Source organism: Rhineura floridana, chromosome 3 (assembly GCF_030035675.1).
Source record: "Rhineura floridana isolate rRhiFlo1 chromosome 3, rRhiFlo1.hap2, whole genome shotgun sequence".
NCBI lineage: Eukaryota > Metazoa > Chordata > Lepidosauria > Squamata > Rhineuridae > Rhineura > Rhineura floridana.
This window is the reverse complement of record NC_084482.1, coordinates 175,693,043-175,715,571: the sequence shown is the minus strand read 5'-3', so window position 1 is coordinate 175,715,571 and position 22,529 is coordinate 175,693,043. Positions and strand designations below refer to the sequence as shown.

The 22,529-nt window shown below is 45.1% G+C and overlaps 1 protein-coding gene across 1 annotated transcript in view; it reads right to left on the bottom strand.

Annotated features, from left to right (window-relative positions):
* Positions 1–17,661, bottom strand: part of FRMD4B (FERM domain containing 4B) — a 349,437-nt gene extending 331,776 nt beyond the window's left edge. Inside the window, exon 1 of the mRNA XM_061618643.1 lies at positions 17,376–17,661. The gene's annotated coding sequence lies outside the window, so the exon portion shown is untranslated. The remainder of the gene's footprint in view (positions 1–17,375) is intronic.
* Between the last annotated feature and the right edge of the window lie 4,868 nt (positions 17,662–22,529).

Sequence of the window (22,529 nt, the reverse complement as noted above, 5' to 3'; positions counted from 1 at the left end):
GGGTGGAGCAACAAATGTGAATTTCACTTTTGTACAGTAAATAGTTTCTACAAGCATTCACACACACACCTCTGCATCCTCCATCCAGGGAAGCAGGAAGCATTTCCAGAATTCAAGGATACATACCAGTAGCCAGGCAAAAACACTCAAGGAGGATGCAAAACAGGGCCAGTGAAGGGTGTGACCTGGGGAGAAGGGGCGTGCCTAGGGAGAGTCACAAGGGCCACACAGAGGGACCTGGAGGGCTTAATTTGGTCCCCAAGCCTTCCATTCCTCCTTCAGAGAAAGGGACTCTAAGAAGAAACACAAGCCCATGCAGGAATCACCAGGTTGTTACTTCACAAACAGACTATGGACGACTGATTCAAAAGACATAAAGTTGCTATATTATGAATTTAAAAATACTAGTCCCATACATGCAGCCAAGGGCATGACTTCTTAGATTAAGGGTGAAGCCCGGAAGAATCTGATATGACTTGGGCTTCCGACTTCCGGTAAGACGCATCCACCTCTTTCTCTCTCTCCTAAAGTGAACTTTAAAACCCTTATTAAGGGAGCTGTTTGGAGAACTGAACTTTTTACAAGGATTGAGGATTGAGGAGTAAGGAATAGGAAGAGTTGTGGGTGTAACCCTGTATAATAATTTATGACTCTAATCCCCGATTGCCGACTAGTCAGTACAAGGACGCTGATACGGAGGAGGCTCCGCCATTAATCTTTCCTGTTAACACTCACGCCTGACAAATAACTTGGAACTGTCAGATATAATTGCATGCTTGTCTACAGCAATTATTCCTGTACTATATTCAAACTAACTTGGCGGAACCGGAGAACAGAGTTTGTTTTATTAAACTACTCAGTATATGGAGTGTGGAGACCAAATGGTTATGACCAGAAGGAACTATCAGGGGCTGGGATTAACGCTGAAAGATACTGAAATGTCAAGTAATGCTCAAACTAAAATCACGAGCTACTTTCCCCCCGCATGTGATCTACCATCTTTATCACCACAGACAATATTAACTCAACATCTGACTCCACAGCGGGATGACAAACGGACCTTAGGACATCCCTTAGCTGCTAAATCCTTTGTGACCTTCCCAGCTGCTAAAAGCCTTGCAGAGGAGTTGCAGGATGTGGGTCTAAACTTTTCCTTGAATGTATCAGATGACAAACCTCCGTCAGAAATTATAACCATTGATTCCTACTGTCCTTTCAAAGGGCAATCAATGACCTCTCCAGAGAGCGAAAAGGAGCAGGGAAATTCCCTTCCACTTGACTCTGGTCAACAATGGTACTCTGTCCTGCTTGATGAACTCAAGTTGATTAAAGCCTATATCTCAGAGTCTAACAACTTACTCACCACGTTGGTGCAGGCATTAATGACATCTCAATGTGAAATAACAGGAGCCCACAGCCCCATACTGTCAACAGTTTCCAACCCCGAGCAGTCTCACAGTTATTCACGCGGAGCGGGTAAGAAAAGGGGCAGAGGCAGGAAGAAACAGTCACCTCCAGCCCCAAAAACAAATAAACCAAAAAAACCTAACAATATTAAGAATTCGAAATCTCACAATTCAGAGAAATTGAATTTCAAACCATTATTTAAACTGTTGGATTCATCAACGGAGGAGAATCTCCAAAGAGTTCCTGGACAAACAAACCTGAGAAAATCTGTTTCCTTGAACACAGAGTCAACTTATGACTCAAAGAGCCCCTTTTCAGATGTGGGTAAGCTAGAAAAAGTTTTACTAGAGAAGAGCTATCCAGCAAGTAGGGGCGAGGAAAATAGAAATTATCGGAGCCCATGGTCCCTAGAACTACAACCAGAAAAGCTGGTCATCTCCTGTAATCGAAGTGTCTGTGGACGACGCCCCTTATACCCGAGCATCTCATTTCTGGACAACTGCTTTCGACAATGTATGTACGCTCCGAGATGCATTAACTTCATCAGGTCAATGACTAACATCTCTCATAATTTGTATGACTGGCGTCTGATTGTTACTTGCCATACGTCTAAGGAAGCCAACCAAATTCTCAGTATAAGAGACAGTCTAGAAAAAAGGGGGATTATTGTGCAAAGATATTACACCAACGCTGCACCCCCATCGCCGTTAATTGGTTCTTTCGCTCAGCTTTCACCTACAAGTACTGTTATATCAGATGCAACCCCAAGGACCGGTAATTGCCACCACTCGGCTCATTTAGCCTCGGATACTCTAGACTCCCAAATCTCTCCAACTGGCGAACCTCTAATGATGCCACCTTTACTACAGGATCTGGAACCAGAGGAGCTTCAGCTTACTGAACTGTACTCTCAACTCCCAGAGTTTGAATGACCGGCACTTATTAATAAGCTGTGCCAGCTGATCTACCGTCTCAGAGCGGTAGATAGTATTCCAACTCTGCTAGATGCCCCTGTTTCAACCACTCCAGCTGGAAATCCACTAAACTCTATCTCAATGGATACCAGGAGTGATAAAGATATACCACTTACCCAACCATCAAAGGCAGCTGTGGAACGGGACAAAGCTAGGTTCTTACATTTGGAGAAATCAGGTACTTTTACCAAACAAAGATCAGCCTCAACAGAAGCGTGGGGTCCCAGTAATATCCAACCCGGCCACTCCCAGAACGGTGCAGTTCTATGGGATGTTGCAGGATCCCTAAACCAAATTTCTGAAATAAATTGACATTCTTTAGCCCTAGGTACCGCTTTTTCCATTATGAGACAAACATCTCGCAAGACTTGCCTCATATCCATAGGCCTCCTCCACTATCTAATCCTGCCCTTCAGCTTTTGTCGTGGAACATAGCTGGCTGGAGAAACAAACAAAATGACCCAAAGCTGATTTCGTATCTTAATAAATTTGATATAATATTTTTACAAGAGACCTGGGCAACTTGCAAACCTTCCCTGAACGGCTTTTCTTCTAGGCACCTTCCTGCGAGGTCTCTGGCTGCAAGGAGAGGTAGAGCAGAAGGGGGCCTGGCAATTTTGATATCAACTGGCTTGACTATTCAAGTCAATGATTTGCAGCCCTTGAATTCCATTGCCATGACAGTCCTTCTGAAACTTAATGCCTTAACTATACTGTGTATTAATGTATATATGCCTCCTAATTATTCGCAAGCTCACGCGGATCAGATATGGGATGAGCTAGATAACTATCTCCTAGATTTGGAGTCCACCCATTCTGGAGCGCATCTGATTATCATGGGGGACTTCAACGCGAGGATAGGCCCCAACAATGCTGCACTTTCTTCCTTGAAGTTATGGTGAGGTGAAAACTGTGAACATCTCATCCCTGCCTCTAACAGACAGTCGAAGGATAATAGGATTAACTATGGGGGAATTTGCCTAACACGCCTGGTAGGCAATCATAATTTGACTATTCTAAATGGCCTTGATCAAATAGATGGTTGTGCGGAATACACCTATATTTCTAACCGCAGAAGCAGCGTAATCGATTATGCGATAATTTCATTTCCACTACTTAAACTAATTTCTGTTTTTGATGTAGGTAATAGACAAAACAGCGACCATCTTCCGCTTAATATCAATTGCCTTTTCCCCGATAACCCGCGCCTAACAAATCATTACAATCCCACACTCAATAATGCTTAAAGGCAAAAGGACCATATGGTCGGCATCCCTGGCCCTTAAGATGAAAATTTTTTTCTTATCCCCGATGGCAATGTCCATTTCGGAGAACTTAAAGAATTCTAACAACTTACAAGATGCTCTAGATGAGTACTCTTCTCTAATCTTAAAATTAAATGTCATCCTTTTCCCGAACCTGCACACTGGCAAAACAATTACAAGTGCTAACCCGAAATGGTTCGATACTGAATGTCTGGCCCTTAAACGTCACCTAAGGATGGCCTACTTGATATATTGACACCAAAATCTCAACCAGCTGCCTCCTGAATACTATGCTATCAAAAGGGAATATAAATCGCTTCTGGCCAATAAAAAAAGGATGGCTGTGCAGAGGGATTGGGAGACTTTAATTTATGTATCAAGATCTAAGGACCCCAAAAACTTCTGGTCCATTATCTCCAGTGCCTTTAAATCTTCACACTTTGCACTATGTAATATCCCCCCTCAAGTGTGGGAACAACATTTTACCTCTATCTATGCGGAACCCTGAGGCAATGATTTAAGCTCTTTTGATCCCCCCCCCCGATCTTATGGCCCTTCCTCCCTGGCTCCCTGGCTCTCAGGCTGAAGTTAGAGATCTAATTGCTGGGTTGAAAACGGCTAAGGCGCACGGCCCCAATAATATCCCTCCTGAATTGTTAAAAAAAATTCCAGACTGGTGGGCTCCCATCTTAGCCAATCTCTTTACCAGAATCAACAACACTGGTCAATTTCCGAAGCAATAGTTGTACCCATATTTAAAAAAGGGGACAGAGAGGACCCTTACAACTACAGGCCCATTAGTTTACTATCGGTAATAGGTAAACTTTACGCAGCCTACCTGAAAGTCAAACTTGTCTCTTGGATGGAGGAACATGAGATTTTAGGACAAGAGCAGGCCGGGTTTAGGAAAGGACGTTCGGTTCTTGACCACTGCCTTATACTGAGTCATCTTGCAGAAAAATACGATAAGCCAAGGGGAAACGGACTCTATGTGGCTTTTGTTGATCTTAAAGCCGCTTTTGACTCCGTTCCCAGAGACAGACTCTGGTCCAAGTTAGCAAACACGTCCGTTGACAAAAGACTTCTATTCCTGATCTATAAGTTATACCAACATACTTCTTTACGTGTTCGCTGTGGCCGTGAGGGTGACTTATCTAACTCAATCCCCTCTAATATGGGGGTGAGGCAGGGCTGTGTTCTAGCCCCTCTGCTATTCAATTTATACCTAAATTATCTGAAAGCATGCTGCCTCTCACAGGAATTCCATGCCCCAAAAATTGCTGAAGTAAGATGTCCCCTGCTTTTATATGCAGATGACGCTGCCCTTCTCTCCTTCTCTAAAGTGGGACTTAAACGACTACTACGGGCCTTTATGACCTATTGTAGCGAGAACCTGCTGTTTATAAACTTTTCCAAAACAAAAATTCTAGTATTTTCTAGATGTATAGCATCCTCCTCCTGGACAATTAACGGCCATCAAATTGAACAGGTCTCTCAATACAAATATTTAGGCATCATCTTTCATTCTTCGCTGAGCTGGGCTACCCATATAAGAGCAGTGATTTTGAATGCCCGGAACACAGTAAAGGGTCTGCTGCGATACTTTTTTTTTAAAGGGGGGCAGTATGTGCCAGCTGCTATTCAGGTCTTTAAAGGTAAAGTCATCCCCCAGCTCTTATATGGAGCACCGATTTGGATACACTCATTTAATCCCTCAGTGGAAGCAGTCCTCTCCCTTTTTTTAAGGCGAGTGATGGGTGTACCTAGATGTGTTGCCTCGACAGCCCTTAGATTAGAGTGTGGTTTTATCTCTTTAGAGTGTCAGGCATGGCTGATGGCTTTTAACTATTGGACCAAATTAGTGTTTAACCCTTCCGCTGGATATCTTTCTGCCCTTTGGAATGATGTATATATATCTAACTTGAATAAAAAAATTACTGCAAAACTCCCCGGTTAGGTCTGTCGGGAGAATACCTATCCTCTCAATGTTTGAACACAGCTAAATTTTTAATTCGGACCCGTCTCAAAGACTTAGATCTGCAATCCACTATAGCCATGGCTTCTAAAACATGTTCTCCCACTTTTCTGAAATTAAAAGCAGATTTTGGCAATTACGCCCCTTATTTGGATTTTCTTACAGTCCCCAAGTTAAGGCTAGCCTTTACTAAGGCTAGGTTTAATTCTTTACACTCAGCATTGTTGGAGGGAAGGTTTGAGGGCCATCCTTATGAGCAATGCTTTTGTCCATGCGGAGCAGGTTCTATCGAAACCCTCCAACACATGCTTTTAAACTGTACCATATACTCCCAGATAGGTAATAAATTTTTATCCCCTTTACTTGTTACCCAGATATACAATTCTCCCGATACCATAATATCTTCTCCTATCTGGCGTAGATAGAGGGATCTCTCAGCAAGTAGCTAAGTTTATCTATGCAATTCAGCAAACACGACTATCCTTGTTCTCCGGTTAAGAAAGGTCCCAAAATTTTAGATTTGGTACTAGTGTACTTTGGATGTAATTTTATTTTAAATTGAATCTTATTTTACCTTTATTTTACTTTTATATGCTGTACAATTTGTATATTATATGGGTCTTTGACCGCAATAAACTTTTTGTGTGTGATATGACAGAGGTGGAGACTGAACTTAGTAGTTCATGACCAGAGATTTGTGGGATCCAGCGGAACATGAACAGGAGGTTCATGGACATAATTGGTAATTTATTGGCTTTTTAGATCCCAGTAGAGGTTATCCAATTGTATTCATTGGACGAGTGATGTACTAGTTGGTTATCAACATTAGCAACAGGGCACTAATTGGTTTGCACTGGTTGAAAGACAATTATGTCCACATTCACTTGGAAGTGAGTCCTACTGTGTTCCTTGGAGATGGGGAGGTACAACGACTCCTGCCGGGATTCCACCAAGCACGACTGGCCCATCAGGCAACTGAGAGGGTGAGGAGTCACATGGGTTGTCAACCAGCAGGGGCAAGTTGGTCCAGGCAGGGGCCAGGCTATTGGTTCATGCAGCACTCTTCCTGATTCACTCATCAAGGGGTCATCCCCTCTTTTCCTAGTGGCACTTTAACTTTGAGTGTGGGCTGCTCTGCTTGTAAAATGTACACTTTTCTGCCTGGCCAGAGCTCTGCATGCAGCCTCAGGCTTTATCCTCATCTGTGTTTGCCCAGAGAGTACCACTTTAAAGAGCAGGTGGGAGCTCAGATGTCTGGATGCTTCTCCAGGCAGAAATTCCATCCACATGGGAAGCTAGATGATGGGGAGAAAAAGTCTAGCCTGTCCATCTTTTTGACAGCCTTGCTTCCTATGGGCTGGGTTGTTGCTTTGTACAGAGCAGCAAATTAATTACATCAGATGAGCTTCTGTCTGCAGTATGAAGTGGTACAGACTCTAGACATAACTTTGCTATCTCAGTAAGAAATGAAGCCATGGTTTCATCAAAACATTATTTCTTCTTTTTTAAAGCTTAAACCTTCTTCTAACAAACTGCTTCTGCTTCTGCATTCAGTTAATTGAAATTACTGGCTTCGCTGATGGCCTGCTTAATTAGGACCCGGACTGGGTACTCCACTTTCTCTTTATCAGTCCAAATTAGAACAAAGTGGCAGGAAGCCATTCCATGGGGATTTGAACAAGGTTTGCAGCCGTCTCGGTATTCATCATACATCTGCCTCCATTCCACTTTTCATCTGTAAACCAAGCTTAATCCTACTGGCTCAGTCAGGTGAGAGAGGACAGCACTACTGGCCAATCCCTCATTTGGTCAAGGCCCTCAGTAGAAAGCAGCATAAAGTGGAAGGAGGGAAGAAGAGAAAGAGAAAGCACTGAAAGACATTAATATTTTCAGACAATTGGATTGAAACAGAAGCATGGCAAACTTAGCTTCCTGTGTTAGATGTTATTATGGTTTAGGTAATTTATATACTGCTTCATATTTCAAAGAAACTCTTTAGGTGGCTTACAACATCCTAAAAATAGCAAACACAAAGTCAAATTCAAAAAATGCTGTAAAAATGCCACATTTTAGAGTAGCACAGATGAAATTTGATAAGATATCTCTTTAAGCATCTATATCAGTTGAGACTCCTAACATATGTGCACCATAATAACTACGATAATACTGCTCAGTCTGTCAGATTCAGCAAGTTCCAAGTTAATAATCATACTATATGCTAATAAATAAGAAAAATTATTTTAGGGCTGCAATTCTATACCTCTTGCCTGGGAGTAGGCCCCACTGAGCTCAACAGGGCTTAGTTATGAGTAGACATGTATAGGATTGTACTGTAAGGCTGCATTTCTAAATACATGAGGAAGTAAGTCCTGTTGGATCCAATGAAACTTATTTGAGGAAACATGCATAGGATGATCACCCTGTAAATCTATTGCACTGTAATGGAACTGAAGGGGTTGGTCTGAAGGATCCCTCTAAGTCAGCGATTCCCAACGTGGGCAGTAGTGCCCCCCTGGGGGGCATTACAGCCTTTAGGGGGGGTTGGTGTGACTACAAACTTTAGGGGGGCGTTTGGGTTCATTAGGGGGCATTGACATTTGGCGGTCTGATGCGACAGTTGAAGCATTTAAGTTTAATTTTATTTAATACACAAATCATTAATTTTTGAACTGTTTTGTCCCCAGTTAGAATGTATTTAATAGTCTCAATTCATGGAAATAACACTGTAAATAGTGTGTGCTCTTTAGTAAAGAAATTCTGAATAGCGGCCAGTGTCATATCAAGGAATGGGGATATTAGCCACGCCCCGACACTGGGTAATGTTCCGATGCTGTCTTGAGGGATGTTGGAACCAATCACAAGAGAGTGTTTGATAAGCTGGGTGTATTGGTGGAGGGCGCATTCTTCCAACGGATGAGTGCCACATGCAAACGGGTGACGCAGACAGTCAGTTATTCACTGGTTTTCTTCAGGAATGGGACACACTCGCTACCCGTTGTTTCTGTGATGTTTAAATGAACTTGTTTAACGAAAAAATGCTGGTAAACTGAATGAGTTTGTTGTTAAGTATATTAAGTATAATTGGAAGCATTGGCATATACTTAATCTGAGGGGGGCGTTGGACACAAAAAGATTTTGCAAAGGGGCGTTGGGTCAAAAAAGGTTGGGTAACGCTGCTAAGTCAATGGCTCTGACTGTAAAAGATCCAGGATTAGCAAGAGCATATAGAAACTGGTTTGGTGAGATCTTGCCTGGAGATGTCCTGGGTTAACTCATAGGTACCAGCTCAGCTTCTTGTTAGTGGACAAGAAAGATGGGGAAAGGACTCAACCATTTGTTCTCAACCTAGTTAGGGGAGGGGGACCAACTAAGCTGCGTTTTTTGGGGGGGGGAATCAGAATGAGAGGAGACACAGAAAGCTGAATTTCTCTCTGCCACAATTCTATGGCATTGGTGTTCCTACCCCCGAAACCTAATGGGGAGCAGCATTTGTTGGAGTGTTAATGCTGTGCATGCTTTGCACTCAACTTGTATATTTGTAAATAAATTCAGATATTTAAAAATGTAACAAGCTTCCTGTGACCTCCCTCCAAAGGTAACTGAACCCTGGATGGGGTGCACATGCTTAATGGTTTCCTAAACTGAAAGATATTTTTTCTGGCAACTTTGTAATTATTAGTTGTGAAAGAATATTTCATTGTTTGAATTTTTAAAAATATATATTTTGTATTGCTTTTGTTTTCTATTCTGGGCTCCATTTAGATTCAATAAAAATATCCAATAAAAAGTAATAATTTCTGTAAGCACCTTTTACAGGTAGGTGTCTTGGACTCGCATGTCACCTTCATATCCACAGAAATCCTTATACACAGAATGTTGCAGTTAAAAACCAGTCATAGATAGAATACCAACAATGATTTATTAATCTAAGGCTTACCACTGAGAGAATGGAAACAGTTTGTTAACTGGTTGTGAGGTGAATTTTACCACACATCCATGCCTGAGCAGAAATCTAGGGAAATGGAGAATGACTGTTTTAAAAAATCTCCTCACAACATGGCTGGATGCTATAGCCACCAGCTTACCAGGTATTCGCATGCTGCCCAAAGGGAAACTTGGTAAACATCCTGCCAAGTTGTGAGAGGCTATAGTAATTCACCATAGTGGCCAATTCCCCATTTACAACAGGGGTGAGAAACCTGGGCCCATGGGCCTAGTAAGGTCGCCAGACCTCCCCACTTGGCATACAAGGCTGTTTTGGCTAAGCCACACCCATCTGCCCTACACCTGATGTCATATATGACATCATGTCTTGGGCAGGTAAGGGCAGGGCTCAACCAAAATAGTGTTTACAGGGACCTCTGATTAGCTGATCAGCAGTATATGCAAAGCTCCAGGGCTGCACAAAAGAGCACTCTGAAAGGGGCTTCTGAAGATTTGACAGTGAGCTGATTGTCAGATCTTCAGAAGTCTAGTTCAAAGCCCTGCACAAAATAGTCCTTTGAGAGAGACTCCTAGTTTGTGAGAGGTAGGGGAGATAATTCAGCCCACCAGGCTACAAAGGTACCCCACCCTTGAGTTACAGTGAACCCATATGGATATCTAAATTCTCCTAGGATGAACTCTCTTATCTGGGGATATTGTGGCCATCTGTATAATCCTGCCCAAATGGTGAGGATACCTGTTGCTACGAATCGGCTGTCAAACGTGTGATAAAATGGCTCAGTGAGACCAGTCTGTCCAAGTCTCACAGAGCTCAGTAACAAATTGAGAGCTCACTGGCTATTTTATCCATCACACCAAAAGGAAAGCTACCTGTCAAGAAGTGTTCATAAAAAGAAGTTTCAGAGGGGCAGCCATATTAGTTTGTTGCAGCAAAACCAACCAAGAATCTTATGATACAATTATTGTTTGTTTTTCTGTTTTGTTTACCTGTCTGTATATTCAAGCATTCAGCCAAACACATGAGGGTATAAGGGGTATGCATGCTGTCCCCGCTCACAACATTCCACATGCACTGTGTGACATGCGTGAAGACTGAAGAGATCGCGTAAGCACATTCAGCTGAATACAGTTAGTATCTCCCTTCAGAACTTTGCACTGAATATGCAAGGCAGGAATGGAGGGGTAGCTTGCTGCTATGTGTGCCTCCATGTCCCCCTGCCCCTACACAGTTTGGGACCTCAAGCATTTGGCTGAATGCCTGAATAGGGCAAGTGTTCAACTGGTGTTGAACCAGGGCCACTGCTGAAACCTCTGTTAGCCATAATGCTGACTTGATTCAGTTACTGGTCCTTAGCCTAACCTACCTCACAGGGTTGTTGTAAGGATAAAGGGGGGGGAGAAGAACCATTTACATTACCGTGAGCCACTTGGAAGAAAGGCAAGATGAAATGTAAAAAAAAAAAATAGAGGATGTTAAATAGGTTGAGAAGCAGAAGGTGTGTATTTTGGGGTGAGTGAGTGGCTGTGGCATGCAATACTGAAAAGTGATAAGACTGAATGCATGATCAGGAAAGGGATAGCACAGAAAAGCACAAAAAGAGGAAACAGACACAGAAAACAATGCAGGAAGAGGGACTATTCTAGGAAACTGAGGAGGATATGGAGCAAAACCACAAAGGAAAGGCGGTACAACAAACACCACAAAAAAGTTGACCAAATCAGAACTTCAGTAAAGTTAGGATCTGATTTTTGTAGGTTTTATTCCTAGACTTACTCAGCATTTGCAGAAGCACAGCATGAAATAGGGACCTTAACATGCAACATGTGCACATCAACACAGAGAAAAGCTGTTGTGCTTTAGTTTCATTAAGGAATAAGAAGGTGAAAAACAAGTTTCTATCAGTGCAATCTGATATCTGTCTTTTCAGAAGTATGTCCTATTGGGTTTCATGCCAGATCAGTGGCTACAGGATATCAGCTTATGACTCCTATGATGTATTCATACATGTTATCTCATTTGGAGTGAATCACAGAACCTAGTACTGACTCTCTCTCTCTCTCTCTCTCTTTCTCTCTCTCTCTCTCTCTGTGTGTGTGTGTGTGTGTGACCTTTGTTGCATCATTCATTTATAGTCAGTTCTTATAAGTTAAGCACAGAGAGATGTGTTTGCTCCTATCTTAGCTGGTCATCATATACTCTTTAAAATGAAAAACAACAACAGCATTCTTGTGCAGGACAATCTTATACTGGCTTACTCAGGAGTATATTCCAGTATGTTAAATGAAACTTACTCCCAAGTAAATGTGGGTAGTATTTCAGCCTAACGCTGCACTCTTACATACGCCTGGCAGTACACTGAATTGAATTCAATGGAGCAAACCTAGCAGACACTGTATTGTTAGGGAGTAATAAGCCCCATTGATCACAGAGGAATTTACTTCTTGCATAGAAGGGTGCTATGGATCACTTTACACCCTGTAGAGCAGGGATGGAGAACCTGTGGCCCTCCAGATGGTGTTCGATTACAATACCCATCATCCTTGACCATTGGCTAGATTGGAAGGGGCTGATGGGAGTTGGACTCCAGCAATATGTGGAGGGCCACAGGTTCCCCATCCTTGTTGTACAGTCTATAAAAACAGAGAATGGTCTGCTGGTCTGGCAGTGATATCTTTCACTTTTTATTATGCTTCGGGTAGAAATGATTTCTGAAGGTTTTTCAGGCTTAAAGTCTCTTTATTAAATAACTTATTTAGATATTTCCTATGATGTATATAACTCCAAATATAATGTTATAATATGCATACAGAAGAGGGCATAAACAAAACAATGGCTTGAATTTTCAACTACAACTTAACATGCAGGCTATCTTTTATTTATTTATTACGTTTAGGGGCATTTCTGTACTTAATTGGGGGTTTTTCTCCAAAATTTATCCTACATTGTGGGCTGCAATGTTTAATTGACTATTTATTTATTTATTTATTTATTTATTTATTTATTTATTATTTGATTTATATCCCACCCTTCTTCCCAGCAGGAGCCCAGGGCAGCAAACAAAAGCACTAAAAACACTTTAAAACATCATAAAAACAGACTTTAAAATACATTAAAACAAAGCACCTTTAAAAACATTTTAAAAAAGCTTTGAAGACATCTTAAAGAAGAAGAAAAAAGAAAAAAGGTTAAAAATATAGTGTTTTTTAAGAAAGGTTTTAAAAACGTATTAAAAAGCAATTCCAACACAGGCGCAAACTGGGATAAGGTCTCAACTTAATAATAATAATAATAATAAAATTTTATTTCTAAGCCACCTATCTGGCCGAATTAACGGCCACTCTAGGCGGCGTACATAAAAATTAAAATACACATATAAGTACAAATATAACATCAGTCTCTAATTAATCCACCCCCCACATCTTTACAAACTAAAACCAGATTATCCAGGAGTCCCATAGGCCCGCCTAAACAGCCAAGTTTTCAATCCTCGGCGGAAACCTACCAGGGAGGGGGCATGGCGAAGGTCATATGGAAGAGAGTTCCAGAGGGTGGGGGCCACAACTGAGAATGCCCTCTCTCTGGTCCGCACCAGCCTAGCTTTTTTAACTGGTGGGACCGAGAGAAGGTCTTGTGAGGCAGATCTCGTCAGGCGGCATATTTGGTGATGCTGGAGGAGCTCCTTTAGATAAACTGGACCAAAACCGTGTAGGGCTTTAGAGGTTAACACCAACACCTTGAATTGGGCCCGGTAAACAACTGGTAGCCAGTGTAGATCTTCTAATACTGGAGTGATATGATCACGGCGGCGGCTGTTTTTAATCAACCATGCCGCCGCATTCTGTACCAGCTGTAATTTCCGGACCGTCTTCAAGGGTAACCCAACGTAGAGCGCATTACAGTAGTCTAAGCGAGAGGAGACCAGGGCATGTACCACCCGTGGGAGCAGATGGACAGGAAGGTAGGGTCACAGCCTCTGTATCAGATGTAATTGATACCAAGCTGCCCGGCTCACTGGTGAAACCTGAGCCTCCATGGACAGCTGGGAGTCAAGAATGACCCCGAGGCTGCGAACCTGGTCCTTCAGGGGCAGTCTTACTCCATTCAACACCAAGTCAATATCTCCTAACCTTCTCTTGTCTCCCACAAGCAGTACCTCGGTCTTGTCGGGGTTCAGTTTCAGCCTATTACCTCCCATCCATTCACTTACGGACTCCAGGCACTTGGAAATAGTATCCACAGCCAACTCTGGTGAGGACTTAAATGAGAGATAGAGCTGAGTGTCATCCGCATATTGGTGACACTGCAGCCCAAATCTCCTGATGATGGCCCCCAGCGGCTTTACATAGATGTTAAATAGCATGGGAGAGAGGATAGAACCCTGTGGCACACCACAATTGAGAGGCCAAGGGTCTGAAACCTCCTCTCCCAATGCCACTCGTTGGTGCCTGTCTGAGAGATAGGAACGGAACCACCGTAAAACCGTGCCCCCTATTCCTATTCCCTCCAGGCGATCCAAGAGGATACCATGGTCAATGGTATCGAAGGCTGCTGAGAGATCCAGGAGGATGAGGAATGAATATTCTCCCCTATCCAACGCCCTCCTCAAATCATCCACCAGAGCGACCAAGGCTGTTTCAGTGCCATGTCCAGTCATGAAGCCCGATTGGAATGGATCTAAATAATCTGCTTGTTGAAAGGCTTGTTGAAAGAGGAAGGTCATCAGTAGGCACCGAAAAGATAGCAGAGATGGCGCCTGTCTAATATTTAAGGGTAGGGAATTCAACAGGGTAGGTGCTACCACACTAAAGGGCCGTTCCTGTGTTGTGCAGAATGGACCACCTAATAAGATGGTATCTGCAGGAGGCCCTCACCTGCAAAGTACAGTGATCGACTGGGTATATAAGGGATAAGACGGTCTTTTAGGTATCCTGGTCCCAAGCTGTATAGGGCTTTGTACACCAAAACTAGAATCTTGAACTTGGCCCGGTAGCAAATGGGCAGCCAGTGCAATTCTTTCAGCAGTGGGGTGACATGTTGGTGATAACCTGCTCCAGTGAGCAATCTCGCTGCCGCATTTTGCACCAGCTGCAGCTTCTGGACCAACCTCAAGGGCAGCCCCTCATAGAGTGCATTACAGTAATCCAGCCTGGAGGTTACCAGTGCACGGACAACTGTCCTTCTCCTGATAAAGGTCATCCATCAGGGCGACTAAGGCTGATTCAGTCCCATAACCAGGCCTGAACCCAGACTGGAATTGGTCAAGATAATCTGTTTCATCCAAGAGTGCTTGAAATTGCTGCGCCAAACCCCTCTCAATCACCTTCCCTAAGAAAGGGGTGTTTGCGACCGGTCAGTAATTGTTGCAGACCAATGGGTCCAGGATGGGCTTTTTCAGGAGTGGGCGGATCACCGCCTCTTTCAGGGTAGCTGGAACCACTCCCTCCCACAATGATGCATTGACCACACCCTGGATCCACTCGGTCAACCCCCCTCGGCAAGCTTTAATAAGCCAAGAAGGGCAAGGCTCGAGAGGACACATTGCTGGCCACATCATCGCAAGCACCTTGTCTACGTCAGGTCGCATCAACTGAAACTGTTCCCAAGAAGCTGCAGCAGACATTGCACTGTACACCTCATTGGGTACTACAGTAGACGTGGATGGGGCATCAAGACTGCTGTGGAGGCGAGCAAGTTTACCCTCAAAGTGCCTTGCAAGCAATTCACAGTTTGCCTCTGAAGGGTCTAAAACTCCTGGAGTTGATATCAACAGATCCCTGACAATACAGAAAAGCTCCACTTTAATCACTTTTTAAATCACTTTCATTATTCAATTTGGAAAACTTTTAATAGAGTAAAAGAATGCTTTTGATTAACTGGGAAGCAGATTTTACTATTGTTTTTAATACAGTCATTTATAACAGGTTTGGGGAACCTGTAGCTTTCCAGATGTTGCTAGATTCCAAGCCCTCAGTCTTAACGGCATGGCCAATGATCAGGCATGATGGGAACTGTAGCCCAATAACATCCAGAGGGCACTATGTTGGCTGTCCCTGGTTTACACAAGCTGCAGATGACAAGTACCCTCTTAAAAAGAGGCATTCTCCCTTCTCTCACATGCAGGAAGAATAAGAACGAAAGAAAATCTGCTGGATCAAGCCAATGTCCCATCAAGTCCAGCCAATGTCCCACCTAGTCATGCCTATGGGAAGCCTGCAAGTAGGACATGAGCACAAGGATGCCTCTTCTGAGATGATAGCTGCAACTCCAACTACATGTATCATAAAAAGGGAGGGAGGGAGGGAGGGAGAAAACACACTTCTTTAAGAAATATCATATTTACCTATTTAAATGTATATTTAAAATGGGTAGATTAATCAATTACTCCACTAAAACACATATAATCAAGTCATCCATCCATCAAAATGTCTCAAATTGAGTTGCATCCCCAATTTTTTTTGACCCTTAATCTTGGCCAGCAAAATGAAAATCCTCTATGGGAAACCAGGGCACAGAACTAAAGCACTGAGTGCAGAGTGCAGAACAGCTGCGTCTCTGGGCACTTCCTACTACTAATAAGAGAGAGACCTTAAGTCCCACAGATAAGGTGGTATTCTTGGACCTTTCTCCCTCCCTGAAGGCCTTTCTCCCTCCCTCTTTCTCCTTTCTAAACATTTTTAAACAAACTAGACAAATGCTTAAGATCAGCCAAGCTTGGATCACTCAGGAACTGAAGAAGCCACCAGTCTTCCAGAATTCAGTTCTGCATCTAGAGAGCTGTCAGGTGAATCCTCCAGACAAGAAAGCCACCTTCAAGCAATGTGTGTGTGTGTGTGACAGACAGAAGAGAGAGAGAGAGAGAGAGAGAGAGAGAGAGAGGAAACCACGGCCCTAGCACTTGAACGTGTCATCCTCTTCGGGACCCTGCATCATCATAAGGCATCCCTGGTGGGTTGAGGAAGACAGAACTGACAGCTTGAAGAGACTCCCTTCTAAGAATCGCATCTGCCTTCATTCCTCCAGCCCCACACATCCAAAACCAAAGAATCCGGCTGGTCTGAACAAGTTCCCTCCTATACATTTAAGCGCTTCTTCAATCCCAGCCTCAGGGCTCGATTTCACATGCAGTTAAGTCACTCCTTTCCTGCTCAGTGAAATATCCCAGCTAGCTCTCTCCCTCTCAACAGATCGTTAAGAACAAAGCACATGGGTGGGCTTTCGTTTTGTTTTGTGGACTGTACGTTGCAAAGCAAAGAGCGAAGTGGAGGGAAGAAAAGCTCTCACAAACCTAGAGAAAACGGAGAGAGAGAGAGAGGGACGGGGGGAGGGAGAAGACACACATAACACACGCACACCACCCCCCCAAACTTCCAGCCAAGCTAAAGTATAGCCTCGGGCTCCCCGCAGCCAGACTCCCTGCCCTAGTCTCTGAGCTTTGTTCCTGGGAACACCCAGACACGGGTAAAATAGCCTGGAGATGAGAGATTTGCTGGGGAGGAAGGGAGAAAGAAGAGCAGCTTCCTGCACCGCCAGCACCAACACCACCCGTCTGCTCCGGCTCCTGCTGGGCGTGAGCGCTGGAGAAGCAGCAGCAAGCGTGGCCGCTGGGAGCTGGTTGGCACTGACAATGGCTGTTGGTCTTGCTTTCTCTCCTGCAGCTTCTCTCTCTCCACTGCGGAGAGCAAGGCATCCCGTCCCTCTCCACTTGCGGAGAGGCAGCCCTCTCCGTGCATCCAACGAGACCAGACAACAATGCACCCCTCTCACCCACTCCCTAAGCCTGCAAACAAACAAACAAATATAACACCAACCTTTGCGGTCTTTCCCTCGCCCAGGCGAGATCTCTCGGCTGCTAGCCCCGGACTGGAGAAGCCTCCGTTCGCGGACAGAGAGTCGCCGCCGCCGCAGCAACAGCAACTCCACCGGCGCTGCTCAGTTTCTCGCCCCTTCTTCTCCACACGTGAAAAAGGGGCTACTCCTGCTGCCGCCGAAATGCGGAGTCTGCTTTCCCGCAGACCCGCCGGCGACTGCTCGGTGCTTCCGTGCGCTTTCCCTCCGCGGTTGCCGCCGCCAGCCCTGCCTGGGTCGCCCTCTCTCCTCCCTTTGCTGCTGCTGCCCTCGTGCCCAGCCAGGCAGAGTCCCTTCTGAGCCGCGGCTGATGCTCCACGCTAGGCATGGTCGAGCCTGCGCCAGCGGCGAGAGGGAGGGCTCTAGCGGCCGGGAAAGAGTCCCGCAGAGCTCGCTGGCTGGCAGACAGCGGCGCTTGGGAATAGGCGAGAGGCTCCCTGCCGCTTGCCACTGAAGAGCCCCACCCTTCCCCCGACTGGTCTCCCGCAAGCAGGCACACGTCGAGCCTGGAAAGAAGGGGAGGAGGGGAGACTGGCCGCGAGGAAAGGAAAGGTCTCAAAGGGGCAGGTTGAGGAGCTTGGAGCAGGGAGCGATGACTGGGCACGTCCGAAAGAAGCGTTGCTCTCCGACAGGACTGTCAGGTTGTCTCAGACGCAATACCTGTCATAAGAACATAAGAAGAGCCTGCTGGATCAGGCCAGTGGCCCATCTAGTCCAGCATCCTGTTGTCACAGTGCCCAACCAGGTGCCTGGGGGAAGCCCGCAAGCAGGACCCGAGTGCAAGAACACTCTCCCCTCCTGAGGCTTCCGGCAACTGGTTTTCAGAAACATGCTGCCTCTGACTAGGGTGGCAGAGCACAGCCATCATGGCTAGTAGCCATTGATAGCCCTGTCCTCCATGAATTTGTCTAATCTTCTTTTAAAGCCATCCAAGCTGGTGGCCATTACTGCATCTTGTGGGAGCAAATTCCATAGTTTAACTATGCGCTGAGTAAAGAAGTACTTCCTTTTGTCTGTCCTGAATCTTCCAACATTCAGCTTCTTTGAATGTCCACGAGTTCTAGTATTATGAGAAAGGGAGAAGAACTTTTCTCTATCCACTTTCTCAATGCCATGCATAATTTTATACACTTCTATCATGTCTCCTCTGACCCGCCTTTTCTCTAAACTAAAAAGCCCCAAATGCTGCAACCTTTCCTCGTAAGGGAGTCGCTCCATCCCCTTGATCATTCTGGTTGCCCTCTTCTGAACCTTTTCCAACTCTAGAATATCCTTTTTGAGATGAGGCGACCAGAACTGTACACAGTATTCCAAATGCGGCCGCACCATAGATTTATACAACGGCATTATGATATCGGCTGTTTTATTTTCAATACCTTTCCTAATTATCGCTAGCATGGAATTTGCCTTTTTCACAGCTGCCACACACTGGGTCGACATTTTCATCGTGCTGTCCACTATAACCCCGAGGTCTCTCTCCTGGTCGGTCACCGCCAGTTCAGACCCCATGAGCGTATATGTGAAATTCAGATTTTTTGCTCCAATATGCATAATTTTACACTTATTTATATTGAATTGCATTTGCCATTTTTCCGCCCATTCACTCAGTTTGGAGAGGTCTTTTTGGAGCTCTTCGCAATCCCTTTTTGTTTTAACAACCCTGAACAATTTAGTATCATCAGCAAACTTGGCCACTTCACTGCTCACTCCTAATTCTAGGTCATTAATGAACAAGCTGAAAAGTACAGGTCCCAATACTGATCCTTGAGGGACTCCACTTTCTACAGCCCTCCATTGGGAGAACTGTCCGTTTATTCCTACTCTCTGCTTTCCTGTCGGGGGAATACAGTATGGCGGACAATTGATGTGGTGCCCTCCAGCTCTGGTGGGTCTCCAGCTCTCATGGTCCCTGACCATTGGACCAGCTGGCTCATCTCACAGAAATCACCTGCATAGTTTGCTTCATAACTTGCTTTCTAGGAGGGCTAGAGACCTGCTTTTTTAAAAAAATGACAGCTTAGACTCAGCTAGGGGCTAGGGGCACATCAGTACCCGCCTGCACCCACCTCTTGGGGGCCCTGAGAGTCACCCAGCCAACAATCTGACTACAGGCAGGAGTAGGAAGTCATCTCAGAGATGCACACCATTTTCCCTACACATCCCCATCCCTTAAATCAAGTGCTACCACTTTCTCAACCCAGGGAGTGTGAGAGAGGGTCGTACAGAATAAGAGAGAAAAGGGTAGCACTAAGAAAGAAAGAAAGAAAGAAAGAAAGAAAGAAAGAAAGAAAGAAAGAAAGATTGTGTGTGTGTGTGTGTGAGAGAGAGAGAGAGAGAGAGAGAGAGAGAGAGTTTGGCTCTGGTTCTATCCACCATCATGTACAGTCCCTGGTTAACTTTTCCCATGGATCAACAACCCTGTAGAGAAGAGAAGGTTCTGCTCCCGTGGCCTATCTAGGGGCAGTGATGTCAGAGGATGAAATTGACAGGAAGAATGTATTGCAGTGTGAGCAATAATAATAATAATAATTTTTATTTTTGAGTCGCCTATCTGGCCGAGTGAACGGCCACTCTAGGCGACATACATAATACCATAAAATACATATAAAACCAAGAAGGACCGTAATCAATAATTAATCTAAACCCCAATTAATAACAGCAATTAAAAGACTAACCCACCCCAGAAATCCCATAGGCCTGTCTCAACAGCCAGGTCTTCAATGTCCGGCGGAAACTTGTCAGGGAGGGGGCATGGCGAAGATCAAAAGGAAGGGAGTTCCAGAGGGTGGGAGCCACGATCGAAAATGCCCTCTCTCTGGTCCGCACCAGTCTAGCTAGTTTAACTGGTGGGACTGAGAGAAGGTCTTGTGTGGCTGATCTTGTCAGGCGGCATGATTGGTGATGCTGGAGGCGCTCCTTCAGATAAACTGGGCCGAAACCGTATAGGGATTTAAAGGTCAACACCAACACCTTGAATTGGGCCCGGTAAACAACTGGTAGCCAGTGTAGGTCTATTAACACCGGGGTAATATGATCACGGCGATGTCTGTTCTTGCTCAAACGTGCTGCCGCATTCTGTACCAGCTGTAGTTTCCGGACCGTTTTCAAGGGTAACCCCACGTAGAGCGCATTACAGTAGTCTAAGCGGGAGGAAACCAGGGCATGTATCACCCGTGGGAGCAAATAGACAGGAAGGTAGGGTTGCAGCCTTTGTATCAGGTGTAATTGATACCAAGCTGCCCGGCTCACTGGTGAAACCTGAGCCTCCATGGACAGCTGGGAGTCAAGAATGACTCCGAGGCTGCGGACCTGGTCTTTCAGTGGTAATCTTACCCCATTGAACACCAGGTCTATATCTCCCAACCTTTCCTTGTCTCCCACGAGCAACACCTCGATCTTGTCGGGGTTCAGCTTCAGTCTATTCCTTCCCATCCATCCACTTACGGACTCCAGGCACTTGGACATGGTCTCCACAGCCAACTCTGGCGAGGACTTAAAAAAGAAATAGAGCTGAGTGTCATCCGCATATTGGTGACACTGCAGCCCAAATCTCCTGATGATGGCCCCCAGCGGCTTTACGTAGATGTTGAATAGCATGGGGGAGAGGATAGAACCTTGTGGCACTCCACAATTGAGAGGCCAAGGGTCTGATACCTCATCCCCCAATGCCACCCGTTGACGTCTGTCTGAGAGATAGGAACGGAGCCACTGTAAAACAGTGCCCCCTATTCCCAATCCCTCCAGGCGATCTAAAAGGATACCGTGGTCAACGGTATCAAAAGCTGCTGAGAGATCCAGGAGGACAAGAAAGGTATGTTCTCCCCTATCCAGTGCCCTCCTCATATCATCTACCAGGGCGACCAAGGCTGTTTCAGTTCCATGTCCTGTCCTGAAGCCCGATTGGAATGGATCTAGATAATCTGCTTCATCCAAGTGTGTCTGTAACTGTTTGGCCACCACTCGCTCAATCACCTTGCCCAAGAATGGTAAATTAGAGACTGGGGGAAAGTTATTCAATTCTTGAGGATCCAAGGAGGACTTTTTCAAGATGGGCTTTATTATTGCCTCCTTGAGGGCTAATGGCATTGCACCCTCTTCCAAGGATGCATTTACCATTGCCTGGATCCATTCGCTCAGTCTCTCTTTGCAGCTCATAATGAGCCACAAAGGGCAAGAATCCAGCAGACAGGTGGTTGGCTTCACAGTAGAGAGCACCTTGTCCACTTCCTCAGAAGGAAGAAGCTGAAACCGATCCCACCAGACCAGAGTGCCACTGGCCGCCTCCGGCTCACTTCCTGTGTCCACGGCGTACGGAATCGTGCTCTTCAGGCGCTCGATTTTATCAGCAAAGTGTTTAGCAAATGTGTCACAGGAGGCTTTAGATTGCTCCATGGGTTCCTGAGCTACTGGACTGACCAGGCTTCGGACCACTTGGAACAACCTCCTGGGATAACACTCTGCCGACGCAATAGAGGCAGCAAAGAATTCCCTCTTTGTTGCCTTTGTTGCCACCTGGTAGGCAGCTATTGCTGTTCTAACCAGTGTTCGATCGTCTTCAGAGCGAGATTTCCGCCACCGGCGCTCAAGAGTACATCCTTCCCTTGACAATATTCAGGGCAGTGCCATTGCTTAGTGGTGGGGCACATGATTCTGCATGCAGGAGGGCTCCAGGGGGGAGATCCCTACCTCAAACTCTGGAGATCCATTGTTGTCAGTGCAGACTATAGACAAGACCAATGGTCTGGCCCATAGGTGGCTTCCTATGTTCCTGTGTATTGTTATCTTCAAAACCATACTTGGAGGAGGGATGGGATAAAATCTAATAAATAAGAGATCAGAGGATGTAAATGCATAGTGGCTGCAAACAAGCCCAGAAACCTCCAGGCCTGAAAGGGGACAGTTTGAACATGATATCACCATGGGTGTCCATAGGGGAGGAAGTTGCCCCCCTCCAGGTGAACCTAATCCCCAATTCCCAGCCTTTTAAAATATATATATATAGTTTCTAACATTTTAGTACCTGAGATATGAGACAAAATGTTCAGACACTTTTCTTATCATTTATTGTGATGGACGTTACTCCTGAGGCCACCCCTGATCACATAGTAATTATAATT